This window comes from Balaenoptera physalus (assembly GCF_965194825.1).
Source record: "Balaenoptera physalus genome assembly, chromosome: 18".
Taxonomy (NCBI): Eukaryota; Metazoa; Chordata; class Mammalia; order Artiodactyla; family Balaenopteridae; genus Balaenoptera; species Balaenoptera physalus.
In genome coordinates, this window is record NC_138899.1 from 73676410 (window position 1) to 73689732 (window position 13323).

The following is a 13323-nucleotide window of genomic DNA, read 5'->3' on the forward strand; positions in this document are numbered from 1 at the left end:
CTTCTCATAGGGCCTTTGCTCAGTCAGGATGAGGTTCAGCTCTCTGTGGTCTCTCTCCCATTATTGTATGTTCTTGAGGTTCAGTTTTGACTCACAAAAATCAACAAAGTGTGCATAGGTGGCAGTGCCTCAGGTGATGCAGAGGTGGCAGGTGGCCTTCCCAAGGGACTGTCAAAGAGGCACAGGGTGAAAATCATCTACCGAGCAGGGAGCAGTGCAAGACCTGCGACATTATGACAGCATCAAAGCATCCTCGTTACCCTGGAAAAATAAGATAAAACAGAGGCACAACGAGAGCAAGTGATGTCAGGATTGCCTCTTCATAGGAATCATCCTCGGGAAGCCTGTGTTTCAGGAAGCATTCTCTATATTAAAACGATATGCCTAAAATCATAATGGTAGGTCAGTAATTCCTGAGGGCTGTAACAGGCAAGGCACTGTGCTAGCTGCTTAGCATGTGTGTATCCGGCAGGCTTCTCCAGAGCAGCAGAAGCAGTGGGACACACAGACATTGAGATTTACTTCAAGGAATTGCTTACACGGTGGTGAGGCTGGCAGGTTCAAAATCCGCAGGGCAGCCAGAAGGCTGGAAAGTCTCAGGCCAGAGCTGTCATGTTGAAGCAGAATTTCTTCTTCCTCAGGAAACCTCAGTTTTGCTCTTCAGGCTTTTCAACTGAATGGATGATGCCGACTCAGATAATAGAGGATAATCTCCTTTACTCAAAGTCAACTGATTGTGGATGTTAGACCACAGCTACAAAATACCCTCAGAGCAACACGTAAATTAGGGTTTATTCGAATAAATGGGTACTGTGGTCTAGCCAGGTTGACAGGTAAAACTAACTGTCACAATATATATGCCATTTTTCCCTCATGAAAAATCTATGAGTATAGTACTATTGTATCCCCATTTTACAGATGAAGAGATGGAGGCTCAAGGTCAAGAACTTGTTCAAGATCACACAGTTTGCAAAGGACGAAGCCATGCTTTGAAACCAGGGAATTTGACTTGAGAGCCAGTGAATTTAACCACTGGGATCTTCTGTCTCACCAAGTAGCAAGGATTTTCTGCTAAGGATGTGGGAGTTGAGTAGGGAAAAGCCAGCAAGAGGTAAAGCCAGCTCTTGTGCATTAGAGAATCACTAGCTCTCCATTGTCATAGGCTTCACAGCCATCCTACCATGAAGTAAACATAAGCTGAGTACTTATTAAATGAACCACTCTGTAAATAGAGGGAAGGTTATAACATAGTAGGTATGGAGGTACCAGCTTGTGTGAAAAACATCAGATCAAACTGGATTGTACATCAAGACAGACATCGGGGAGAAGAATAAAAAATTCCTTCTTTTACCATTCCAAATAGACTCCTTCCAAAGTTCCGCTCCAACCAGAACAGCAGCATTAGCAGTATCTGGGAAAGCTGCCCTCTGGGAGCCGTGACAGTGTGAATATAGAAGAATGTGGGACTTGGGATCTCCAGGGAAAGGCAAATTGACAGCCAGCTGGGGTGGAATTTTACAGTTGCCAGAGAACTTTCCCTCACCTCCTAAACAAATGAGTGTCTCCCACTGTCACTCTCCCTATCCCGTACTCCATGGTGGCACTTACGAAACTTCTCCATGTCCCTAAAGCTCTCAGCTCTGCTTGCAGATACTTTAGCCGAAGACTTTGTTTCCACCTTAGAAGAAAAATACAAGCCAGCAGAGACAACCTTCCTAAATGTCTCTTCACACCACCGCCAAGCGTAGATGAGCTCCAGTTTTCGGCAGCTTCCTCCACAGGAGTCTCCCTTGTCTTGTGCTCTGCACTTTGGTTATCATTGGCATCCATCACCTCTAGAACTTGCCCTATCAGTCATCACTTTCCTTTCCCTCATTATATTTTCAATCATTTTAGTTTCTCCTTTCCCCTCTGCCTACAAATATACTAAATGCTTCCACTGTCTTAAAAAATACTTTGCTTCTAGATAATCGCAAGAAACATAAATGGACTAAAATGCTTTATAAATGGGAAAATTTACAGAGCAGATGGGAATTAAAAACAAAACAAAACTATATAGATCTTACTTGACTTACGATGGGGTTACATTCTGATAAACTCATCATAAGTCGAAAATATCCTAAGTCAAAAATGCTTTTAATACCCCTAACCTACCAAACATCACAGCTTAGCCTTGCCTACCTTAAACATGCTCAGAACACTTGTATTAGCCAATAGTTAGGCAAAAATCATCTAACGCAAAGCCTATTTTATAATAAAGTGTTGAATATCTCATGTAATTTACTGAATACTGTACTGAAAGTGAAAAACATCATGGTTGTAAGTGTATCGATTATTTACCCTCATAATCCCGTGGCTGACCCTGGGATACAGCTCACTACCACTGCCCAGCATCGTGAGAGAGAACCATACCACATCTTACTAGAGAGGGAAAAGATCAGAATTCAAAATTCAAACTATGGTTTCTATCACCTTTACACCACAGTAAAGTTGAAAAATTATAAGTCGAACCATCTTAAGTCAGGGACCATCTGTATTTTGATTCTGTGAAACACATTTTATATATAAAAATATAGAGAGATTGAAAATAAAAGGATAGAAAAAAAATTCCTTCCAAACTCTGAGAAAAAGATAGTAACTATCAGGTAAAGAAAACTGTGAAATAAGAAATATTACTAGAGGTCAAAAGAAATTTCTTGGTGATAAAAATTTCATTTTACCAGGAAGCTATAGAAAATTCTACATCTGTATATGTTTATAGTATACAATTCTAAATGTATATACTCTTCTAGATATAGACAGCAAAAATTAACAAAAGTAAAAGAGGAAATGTATATCAATAATGTTCTGTGGGTTTTAATACACCTCTATCTGTAACTTACAGAACAAGTGGACACATGCACACACAAAAATAGTAAGATTACAGATGGTTTGGTCAAGGTGATCTAACTGACATATTAATAAACTGGGTTATTAACTGAATATATAGATACACTATCACTATTCCTAGAGATATGCTCAACTAAAAGAGACACACATATATACCCAAAGAAATTTATAAGAATACTTATAACACCACTATTTATAATTGTCAAAAATCGGAAATAACCCAATGGTATCAAGGCAGATCAAATAAATGAATTGTGATATTTTGAAAAAATATACCTTGCCTCAATTCTGCTTCCCCCTCAAGCTACCAAAACTTTTCTTTCTTTTCCTATATGATAATTTTAGGTAAAAATATTTTTGGAAAAAAAATACCAGCTCTATTTCCTCACTCCCATTGCACTGCTGAATTCTTAGCAATATTTCCAGCTGCTGTCTTACCACGGAAATTGTTCTGGTCAGGGCAGCAAGCACAAAACTCTATTATCTTGTTTCTTATTCCTGTTCTACTAGGCTGGCTTCTCGGCACATCTGACACTGGTTGTCCCTCCCTTCAACCTGAAAATCTCTTCTTTCTTAACCGATTTCTCTCTTGGTTCTCTTTCTGTTGCTAAAACCTTTTTTTTCCTCCCAGTGTCTTGCACAGCCTCTTGTTCTGGCACTGCAGGTACACTGGGTGCTGGGGCCCTGTCTCTCTTCATGATGGGCGAGGATATTTGGCCTCATGGCTTCAGCACATCTTTGTGCCGAGGCAGTAGGTACGGCGCTGTGGGTGAGCCTGGGCTTTGAAGTCCATTGATGGGCTAACTCACAAAGCACGGGCTCTGAAACCAGCCTTTCTCCTGAGCATGAATCAGAGGGGCACTAACAGTAAACTTGACCCAGATCATAACTGTGTCTGTCATGAGCCAGTTTTGCATCCCTCCACGTTCATCAACTGGTGAAAGCACACATCCTGTTCTCATAATACCAGGCCCAGTTTATGCACTTCTCAGATTTGCTTGGGCATGTTTTTCTGCTTGATGCTACTGGTGACCCTCCAGGAAGATCACTTGGCACCAATGGCATTTTTGTGGGAACAGAGAGGTGATGTCCATCTTTACTGGGAGGGGCTCACTGAGCTGTCTCCCTGCCTTCATGTTGGTGGCTGATTGGTCATTGCCCTGGGCTGCCCAGCAGGTGGTCCTGCTGCAGCAAGCAGCTGCTCCTGATCTCGCATGTTGCTGAAGGCAGGACCAAACGTTGCCTCCTCTCACACCTCTGACCTCACACTGCAGGGCCCTCCTCTCCTGCCCTTGTGCTTTCCGTGTCACTGCTGCCCTACAAATGCCAGGGCCTTACTGAGCGCTCCAGCCCACCCACTGGCTTTTCAGGAGGGTCTTCAGGGCTGCAGGCTGCAGAGAGACAGGCATAAAATGATGCTGCCTCATGTCCTTTCACGAGTTTGATGCCACTGCTCTGGTGACAAAATTTCCCAGAAATATGGGGAACTGACACCCAACGGTGGAGAGAGGGGGAGACTCTGGCCAGTAAGTGACAGGAAACAGAAGGAGCCAACAGATAGATTCTCCTCCTGTACTCCTCCCCCAGAGACTGTTCTGGGACCCAGTGTTTCCATATCCCTCTCTGGGGATGTCCTGTGTGTCCGAGCAACCAGGATGTTTCCTGGTTGCTGGAAAGTCTGGACAGCTTGGAATGCACGCCTTTGTACCTGCTTTCTCTCTTCTCCTACCTCATTTACCTGGTTCCTTCACATTTACTACCCTGGATTGCACCCTCAACTAAGCTTTAGCACTTAAGTTTTGACTTAGGCTCAGTTTTCTCGGGAAACCAGGGTGAAAGATTAACCATCAGAAGCACAGTGCTCTTGATTCCCTACTAAGTGCCTGTGGTTTTGCTAAATGATTTACCTTTATTCTCTTTTGATCCTCAAAGAAAACGGTATGGTAGATATCATTTTCCCCTGTTAGAGAGAGGAACTGAGGCTCAGTGAGGCTTAAGTAACTTACCCAAGACGGCACAGCTAGGAGGGCAGAGCTCAGATGCTCACGCCACTGTATCTTGCTTGAGAGTCAGCATGCCTCCCACTGCTCCTCACTGTCTCTAGTATGAGGACAGTGGGGCCTGGGGATTCTATGTAGTTTCCACGTGGTAATTCATCGGCAGAGTTCTCAGAACCTTTGAGGATGATTCAGTGAAGAACATTTTAAATATCCAAGCAGAGCATGATAAGAGAGTCCTGAAATGACCGACTGGTGAGCAATCAATAAAAGCAGATGGTTAAACCACCATTATTTGACTTTTAAATATCACTTTATATAGTCATTTCTAAATGGAATCACATTGATGAACCAGCTAAAGGTCATGAGAGTAGCTGCTACAGGGAGGAGAAACGAGGGCTCCTCTCCAAGCCCAGCTCAGAGCTCCATCACGCTTGAAATCACGGGGCTAAGCTCGTCTAGATCATCTAGATTTGTCTGTCCTCTCCCTAAAGATCTTTGAGAACAAAATGTACAATGATATAACTAGAAAATTCATCTTGAGACAAAGTAGAGGGGTCCTGACTGCCAGAGACTGAAATGGGAAGGAGTCCCTTGTCCTGCACAGAGTGTTACTGGCAGAGTTCTATGTGTGTCCAGAGATTTGGACTAAAAATTGCACTTTGGAAATAGGAAAAGGACCAAATTTGGACCCTGTTACACTACTCAGCATCTCTCCAGATTGTGGATTATGAAGTGAACCTTTTCACTTTGTGTCCCTCCTGTGGGAAAGAGTTGTTTTTTGTGTGATTAATACGTTAGACCGTTTACAAATCTAATCATTTTATCTTGGTCTGGTAAAAGTGCTGAAGGACTGGCCCCTTGAAGAGAGTTGTTAATTCGTAAGTACATACTTATAAAAACAAGTGGATTTGTGTGTATGTGAAGAAAGGATTAACACCACCTGCCTGATATTGAAACTCCTGCCTTTGAACTTCATAAGCATCCCAGAGGCCTCCAGGAACTCTGCTGTCCCACAGAAGAGATTAGTCCTCTGAGCATCGTTGCCAGCAGAGGCTGTTCTCAAAGAAACCTTTTCCTTTTCTGTATTTTCCCTGCATGCTCTTCAGTTGCACGGTGTGATGCCAAACCCCCTCCGCAAAGAATCAACACTTACCTCTTTAAACAGCCACCACCCTCTCATCCCCCAACGCACCCTCTAAAAAAAACCTGCTCAAAGAGCTTAACCCACAGTGTCTCAAATTTTAATATCAATCACCTGGAGGTCTTGATAAAATGACGTGACATTCTGATTCAGTAGTTCGGGATGGGGCCTGAGATTCTGCATTTTTAGCACACTCCCAGGATATGTCAGTGCTGATCTGTGAACCACGCTTCGAGTAGCAAGAGCTTAGAAGACCATTCTGTTTCCCTTTTGAATATTTTAATGATGATTTGGTCCTTAGAAAAATTTGCCCCTTGAAAATGCCTGAATGCTACCAACAAACTGTTCTGGGCACCACTGCAGAAGTTTCGAACAGATGGGGCTGAAGTTAGAAACACTGAGAATATTATGCTACAGCTGTTCTCTTGGTCGCATTTCTTTTAGTTCTTGGCACAAGCACAAGCTCAGTGCTGACCTAAAGGCTTACTCTCAAAATTACACATAAAAGTGGATTTTACCAACACTTTTTGACTAAATGTGCTTGTCCCTGAGACCACCAGGCTCATTTTATTCAGTCTCGAATTGGTTATTTTCCTTCATGTAATTTCAGTTATTGTATAGGGTGAGAAGATTTTAATGTTCAGGCACATAAACAGAAGCAGCTTAATTGTGTATTTAAATTCTATATTTGATTGAGCAGAAGTAATACTTGTTATTCTGCCTCTATTTCAGGGTTTTCATTTTCTGCTTAGAGAATTCAGTCATTTTAATATCCAAGAAAACAATTCTGGAAAATACAACTGGTCCAAAGCATGTTAAACTGCCTAAAACAGATGGGGGAGAGGGGTATTAAACTAGCCAGCTTTTTCCAGGTGCTTTAGAAATATTTACTATGTATTGCATTTTACCCCAAAACATAGCTGTGCATTATCTTTTGTCGAAAATACCTTACTTGGAGAAAAATAAAAATAAACATTTGGTTTTGTATAAACTATACCAAATCTTACATTTATCCCTTACATTCATTTTTGAAAACTGCCTGCCTAGCTCAAATCTTTACCAGTACATTTTGCTAACATCCTTCTGGTATTCTTGTCTCTAGATGCTGTCTATTCCAAAACACATTTGCAAAATAATCTCCTTAACTTAAGGAGAATAAGACCTTAAGAGCCATTTATCATATCAGTCTCCTGTTTCAAGACATTTGCCCAGAGTCTGTAGTTCTCAGCCTACTACTCAGCACCTTTCACTAAATAAATTAACAACAAAAATCTCAGGTTTGGGAACCAGTCGGTTCCTCACTATAGAGGGAAAATAAGGAGCTCTACCTCCCCAAGTTAGTCTTAGTTATTTTTCTCTGTCCATACTGACTTGTGCCATTTAACCATGACTTCAATTTTTAACAGACATAGAACTGTATCTGTTCTTCTTCAATGAGGTTTGGTAGTTTGTGTCTTCTAAGGAATTGCTCCATTTCATCTAAGCTTTAGAATGTATGTGCTTAGAGTTCTTCACAGTATTCCCTTATAATATTTTATTTTTTATTTCTGAATCCCTCAGTATTTTTTAACCAATTTGTTTTTCCTTTTTTTAAAAAAAATTTTATTTATTTATTTATTTATTTATTTATTTATGGCTGTGTTGGGTCTTCGTTTCTGTGCGAGGGCTTTCTCTAGTTGCGGCGAGTGGGGGCCACTCTTCATCACAGTGCGCGGGCCTCTCACTATCGCGGCCTCTCTTGTTGCGGAGCACAGGCTCCAGACGCGCAGGCTCAGTAGGTGTGGCTCACGGGCCCAGTTGCTCCGCGGCATGTGGGATCTTCCCAGACCAGGGCTCGAACCCGTGTCCCCTGCATTGGCAGGCAGAGTCTCAACCACTGCGCCACCAGGGAAGCCCCCTTATAATATTTTAATGTGTGTTGGGTCTCTAATGATATCATTCTCTCACTTCTGATATAGTAATTTGTTTCTACTCTCATTTTCTTGGCCAGTCTGTTAAGAGGTTTAACTTTTCTAAGAATCAGCTTCTGGTTTTATTGATTTTGCTGTTGTTTTGCTGTTTTCAATTTTATGGATTTCTGCTCTTTATTTACTTTCTTCTGATAAATTTGGTTTATTTTGCTCTTCTTTTTCTAGTTCCCTAAGGTGGAATCAGTATTCATTTGAGGCCTCTCTTTTTTCCTAATATATGCATTTAATGACATGTTTTCTTCTAAGCACTGCTTTAGCTTTACCTCACAAATTTGACATGTTGTATTTTCATTGTCACTCAGTTAAAAATTTTTTCTTATTTCCTTTGAGACTTGCTCTTTAGCCCATGGATTATTTAGAAATATTTAATTTCTAAGAATTGGGGGGATTTTCCAGATATTTTTGTCATTGATTTCTAGATTAATTCCATTATGGTCAGAGAATATACTTTGTATGATTTCAGTACTTAGTTTTTTAAAATATGTTAAGGTTGTTTTATGATCTGGTATATGGTCTATCCTGACAAGTGTGCCCTGTGCACTTGAAAAGAATGTGTATTCAACTGTTCTTTGGTGGAGTGGTGGTGTTCGATTCTTCTGTGGTCTTGCTGATTTTTTGTCTACTTGTTCTATTGCTCGAAGAGGAAACTGAAAGCTTCCAACTATAATTGTGGATTTATTTCTCCTCGCAGTTCTTCCAGTTGTATTTTAATATGTTTTTTGGTTCTGGTTTTGTTTTTTCTGTGTGTGCATATATATTGAAGATTATATGTCTTCTTAGTGCATTGACCTTCTTATCATTATATAATGATGCCTCTTTGTTCCTGGTAATTTTCCTTGTTCAAAAGTCCACTTTGTCTAATACTAACAGATACAACCTAGTTTTCTTTAGATAAGTGTTTGCTTAGTATATATTTTTCCATCCTTTTACTTTTAACCTGTCTCTATCAGGATATTTCAAGTGAGTTTCTTGACCACATATATTTGAGTCTTAGGTTTATTTTGTTGTTCAATTTAATGTTCACTCTCTTTTATTTGGTATGCTTAGACCATTTGTATTTAATATAATTATTGATAAGGTGGTATTTTGGTCTACCATTATTTTATTTGTTTCCTTTTTGTCCCTCTATTTTGTATTCTTCTTCTCTCCTTTTGTGCATTCTTTTGAAATATTTGAATATATATTTATATCCCATTTAAATTTATCAGCTTTTTGTATTTATCTCTTTTATCTTTTAGTGGTTGTTCTAGGTATTATATATGTCACTTTTTACAGTCTATTAAAATTAATGTTTTACCTCTTCAAATAAAATGTAGCAACTTGATCCTCCCCCTTTTATGTTGTATTAATATTTGTAGTTGTCATTTGCATTACATCTACATACATTTAAAAGCCTACCAGACAATGTTATAATTTTGACTTTCTGTCTTCTTACATATTTCAAAAACTTTAAAGGAGAAAGTAATTTGTCATATTAACCTAATTATTTGCCATTTCTGATGCTATTCCTTTATGCCCTAGATTTCACAGTTTCCCTGTGGTAATTTCCTTTCTTCCTGCAGTACTTTCTTTAACATTTCTTTTAGAGAAGGCCTGATTTTGACTAATCCTCTTAATTGTATTTCATCTGAGACTGTTGTTATTATTCCCTCATTCTTGAAAGATATTTTTACGAGATAGAGAAGGCTGGGTTGACAGTTCTTTTCTTACATTACTTTTAAAATGCTGTGTCACTTCCATTTGGCCTCCATTGTTTCTCATGGGAAATCCAGTCATCCAAATGTAATGTGTCATTTTTTTCTCTTGTAGCTTTCAAGATTTTTTTTTAAACATTGGTTTTCAGCAGTTTGATTAAAATGTATCTGGGCATGGTTTCCTTTGAGTTTATCCAGTTAGGGATTCTCTTAGCTTCTTGAATTTGTAAATGTATGTCTTTTATCAAATTTGGAAAGTTTTCAGCCATCATTTCTTCAAGTATTTATTCTGCACCAATCACACTCACATTCTCCTCTCCGACAACTCATCTGGCATGAATGTTATACCTTTTTATACTATTCCACAGGTTCCTGAGACTGTTAACTTTTCATCTCCAAAGTTTTTTTTCTCTGTTGTTCAGATTAGATAATTTCTGTTGCTCTATTCAAGTTCATAGATTCTTTCCTCTGTCATCATTAGTTACTTTATTTTTTAGTTTTAAAATGTCCATTTGGTTATTTTTACAGCTTCTCTTTCTTTACTGAGGATTACTGTCTTTCCATTTGTCTCAAGAGTGTGCAGCCTTACTTCATGGAACACAGTTATTATAGCTGCTTTAAAATTTTGTTAGATTTATATTACTGAGACTCAGATCAACACAGGGTAGGCAGCTGCTGAGTATCTTTTTCCTTATGAGTTGTTGAGGTTTTCTCTATTCTTTGTGTATCAAGTAAGTTTGAATTGTATCCTAGATATTTTGAATATAGTATTATGAGACTGTGGTCCTGTTAAAATCCTCTGGGAAGAGGGACTTGCAGTTCCACTCTAGTTTTAGTGACAGAGACCAGTTTCACCATCCCTTTCAAACAATGAGATAAAATATATGCAACAGTGGTTTGCAAGACACTGGATATGAGGCAGTGAAGGACAGCAGTCCATGAGGAATAGAAAACAAATGAGATGAGACCTACAGTTGCCCCTTTTAATTCCTTGAGAGAGTGATCAGGACATGATGCAGAGAGTGGGAGCCAAAGCAGAGCTCAGTGGATTTCCTGAATTGAGATTAAGCTGAGCATCCAGAGAGATCAAGGTAGTTGGAATGTATAGTGCAAATAACAGAGATGAGAGAACTGCCCAAAGAGGGGACTCTGGAGATCTGCAGATGACCCTCTCTGAGTATTCTGGAGAGGACTGATCAGTGCATGTTTCTAAGGAAACCACCTGATGCTAGGAAATAGCCATCCTGAAAGATTAGAGGAAACGTTCTTTGGAGTTCACACAGTACTAGGAATAGGGGCTGTTAACCACCAGCCATAGTGGAAAACCTCATAACCAGTGAAGCATCTAATAGAGTACTCAGAAGTATCTTACTTCAGTAGTGGGAAATAATCAGCCTTAGGCTAAATGCTGCTCTGATCTTGCCTAAGTAAATCTTAAAAGCAAGACACAGAAAGATCACACTGTTTTCAAGTATCTTAATTGTATCCCAGAAAAAAAAGATCAAGAATCTTTACAAAAACACAAAAACGTCCAGTACCTAACAAGGTAAAATTCACAATACCTGAAATCAAAATTTAAAATCACCAGGCACGCATGCAAATAGGCAGGAAAATATGACCTATAATGAGAATAAAATTCAATCAGTGGAAACCAAACCAGAAGTGACATAGATGTTAGAATTAGCAGTCAAGGACATTAAAAGTCATTATAACAGTATTATATATCTTTAAAAATTTAAGTAGAGACATGAGAAGATATTAAAATGATCCAAATCAAGTTTCTAGAAAGGAAAACAATGTCTGAAATGAAAAATACACTGATGGGGTTAATAGAAAATTAGACATCGCAGAAATAAAGATGAATGAACTTGAAGACAGAGCAATAGCAACTGTCCAGTATATCTTTATTTGCTGATGATATGGCTGAGTATGTGGAAAATATGCAAAAATTAATTGTATTTCTATATATTATATTAACAACAAATAGAAATCAAAATTTACAGAAAATACAGTAGCACCTCAAAATATGACATACTTAGGGGTAAACCTGACAAAAAATATGCAAGATCTGTACACTGAAAACTATAAAACATTAATGAGAGAAATTAAAGAAGATCTAAATGGAGAGATATACTATGTTAAAGGCTCTGAAGACTCAATAGTTAAGATGTCAGTTCTTTCCAAATTGACCTATATATTCAATCCTAATTAAAATCCCAGTTGGTTTTTTCCGGGGTGGGGGGGGAAGAAATTTACAAGGTAATTCTAAATTTATATTAAAATGCAAAAGATCTAAATTAGCCAAAACAGCTTTATAAAGAACAGAGTTAGAGAATTAACTCTGCCTGATTTCAAGGCTATTATAAAACAAAAGTAATCAAGACAGTGTTGAAATGGCATAAAGATTGATAATAGATTAACAGAACAGAAGAAAGACTCAAAAAAATATATGGCCAAAAAGAAAAAATTTAGACTGACAAAAAAAATATGGGCAGACCAACACATATGGACAACTGATTTTTGACAAAGGTACAAAGGCAGTTCAATGGAAAAAAAAATTCTTTTCAGCAAATGGTACTGGAAAAATTGGATGTCTATATGTAAAAAAAGAGAGAACTTCAATCCATCAATCCATACTTCATACCATACATAAAAATTAACTCAAAATGAATCATACATTTAAATATAAAATCTAGAAGTATTAAACTTCTGGAATAAAACATAAAATATAAAAAGACAAGCTACAGAATGGGAGAAAATACTTTGCCCATTTTAAATATTGAGTTGATTTCCTTATTATTACACTTCAAGAGTATTATAGAAAAAATTCTGTGTCAGATGTATGTTTTGGAAATATTTTCATTCAGTTTACTGTTTCTGTTTGTCTTTTTATTCTTTAAGCAGTCCTTTAAAGAACAGACATTTTTAATTTTGATAAAATCTATTTTATCAGTTTATTCATTTATAGTTCATGCTTTTGGTGTCACATTGAAGAAATCTTTGCCTAACCCAAGGTCACAAATGTTTCCTCCTGTATTTTCTTCTAGAAGTTTTACAGTTCTAGCTTTTAGGACTATAATCCATTTTGAGTTATTACATAGTGCAAGGTATGAATCAAAGTCAAAAAGGTTTTTAAAGTTTAAAAACATTTATAAATCAATAAAGGATTTGTATCCAAAGTATATAAAGAATATTCAAAATTCAATAATAGAAAACATACAACCCAGTGAAATAAGCAAAAACAATGAGCAGATGCTTCTCCAAAGATGATATACAGATAAGCATAAGAAAAGATGCTCAGTATCATTAGTTATTAGAAAAATGCAAATAAAAACTGCAGCGATGTACCACTACTTACCATAAGAATGTCTGAAATTGAAAAGACTGATCAAACCAAGCGTTGGCAAGGTTGTGGAGGAAATAGAACTTTCATAGGCTGCTGCTCAGAATTCTAAATGGTACAGTCACTTTGGAAAACAATTTGGTGGTTTTTTTGGAAAAGTTAAGCATACACTTGTTATGTGATTCATCCTTCCTCTCCTAGCTGTTTACCAAAGAGCAGTGAAAGCCTGTGTCTATACAGAGCTGCCGTGAATGTTCATAGAAACTTTCTGTGATAGCTGAAAACT

The 13323-nt window shown here is 38.1% G+C and overlaps 1 long non-coding RNA gene across 1 annotated transcript in view; it reads right to left on the reverse strand.

Annotated features, from left to right (window-relative positions):
• Positions 1-13323, reverse strand: part of LOC309647898 — a 39478-nt gene that overhangs the window by 6334 nt on the left and 19821 nt on the right. The window contains exon 1 of the long non-coding RNA XR_014256377.1: positions 1-13323. This exon is cut by the window's right edge and continues 19821 nt beyond it. This is a non-coding gene — a long non-coding RNA (uncharacterized lncRNA).